The sequence below is a fragment of the Propithecus coquereli genome, unplaced genomic scaffold, assembly GCF_000956105.1.
Source record: "Propithecus coquereli isolate 6110/MARCELLA unplaced genomic scaffold, Pcoq_1.0 Scaffold37, whole genome shotgun sequence".
Classification (NCBI taxonomy): Eukaryota; Metazoa; Chordata; class Mammalia; order Primates; family Indriidae; genus Propithecus; species Propithecus coquereli.
Window position 1 is genome coordinate 7,981,494 of NW_012149396.1, and position 2,030 is coordinate 7,983,523.

Sequence of the window (2,030 nt, forward strand, 5' to 3'; positions counted from 1 at the left end):
TATTTATGGATGAAAGGATATGAAATCTGGTATTTGCCTCAAAATAATATTGGAAGGGAATGGCCTAATATTGTTGAAACAAGATTGACCATGTGGTTAATTTTTGAAGCTGGGTGATGGGTACATGGGACCTCATTATACTATTTTCTCTATTTTGTATATGTTTGAAATTCATATAGTAATAAAGAGAAAAATTTATAGAAACAGCATTTTCAGAGTAGAGTAAGAAGAAATTGATGGGTGTCTCCTCTAATTCTTCTAAATTCTGAAATCCATGTTTTATCCCCATATATAAATCTGTGGGTAAAAATAGGTCACATCAATAATAATCACCATAGCAGATTGAAAGGAACTCCTACCCCTCACCCTTAAATTCCTCTGGATTTCTTGGTTTTGGAGGATTTCAGGGCTGTGTCTCTTGTCTTGTGAACAACTGGACTCTGCTCTTTCCTTTTTCTGGTTCCCCGCAGACCTGCCCCACCCCTGCCCTGCTGCCAGCTGCAGGCAGGGCCCGTGCCCCCAACACCTGCTGACGTCCCCACTCCACTCCCCAAAGCGTGCCACCCACTGCATGGGCTGGGCTGGCTTGCTGCTCAGACCTCTGTGTCCCTCAGTGCACACGTGGTCTCCACAAACGCCACAGAGAATTCCCCTCTCTCCCCGCTCCTGCCACCTGTGCTTTCTCATTCAGGCTTTGAAGCAGGGCCGGTGGTGGTCACCACATTTGTACCAAAACTGCCCTTACAGCTTTCACTCATTCTCGTATAGGTCCGTCTCCCTCGGATGCGGCATGAGTCTACGTGTGCTGGGTGGAGGGCGACCTGAGTGACAATTGCTTTCCCTCTGCATTTGTCCTTTTCACCACCATGCCTCCGGCCCTTAGCACCACGACTGGCCCATAGTAGGTGTTAAATAAACGTTAGTGGACACAGTGATGGAAACAGCCCCTTCTTCCTTTAGATGATCCCTTTCCAGGAGGCTTCTCATATGGATGGGCAGGCCCCTCTCAACAGGTCTCAGACATGCTCAATTGTGTAAGAATCAGTCCCCAAATGGCTCGGCCTCCCTTCCCATGAAGCTCAAAGTTGAGACGCCCCAGGGCACTTGAAGAGGCAAGAAGCTGTTAGAACTTTAGTCCCTAGAGCTCAGGCAGGATTTAAGTCCACATAGGCCACCAGCCCACATTCATGCTCCCTCCTCTCTTGCTAAACAAACCCTGAGGTTCTTCAATGGCCATCAATGTGCCCAGACTGAGGGCAAGAGTCATGTTTGGTAGAAACGAGTTATGTTCCTCCTCTTTGCCCCTGCCAGTGATTGGTCCAGGTGTGGGCATGTGACCCAGTTCTGACCAATGAGACACCAGGAGAAGTGCACTGAGGCCTTCTGGGAAAGATGGGCTTGGCTGCAGAGAGGGGTGGGCACCAAGGAGAAAGTCCCTCTCGGCTTCACCATCTTCAGCCTTGTCTTGTCAGACGACAAGATCTGGAGAGGCAGCAGCATCTTGTACATATGAGGGTGGGCAAGGCTGATGCGCCAAGGCTGACAGAGCAGCATCTCTGGGTGGGGGGATGCCAGACACCCTGGGGATGTGGCTGCTACACCAAAATCAGAAGAATGAAAAAACGAAATGAATACTGCATCCTGGAGGCTGCCAGAACCCCGCCACACAAGCTGTGACTCTCTAGGCAGGTTAGAAGTTGCTGCTTTGAGGATTCCGAGTGGCCCAAGGTGAAAGCCCTAAAAATATTGACATAAGAGGCTCTTCCAGAAACCTCCCAGCCAGATCTCTTCCAGCAAAGCCCAAAGTTGACAAGCTCAAACCATGAGTTCAGAGTAGGACGACCAACTCAGCCCAGCTTGCCCCGGACTTTCTCAGTTTTGGCACAGAAACTCCCATGTCCTGGGACACCCCTCAGCCCTGGGCAAACTGGGATGGTTGGTCATCCTAACTCAAAGCTCCCCGTCAGCTTTTTAGCCCCTCACCCTTAACTGCATGCAGAACAACCATGGGTTACCACAAACCTGACATC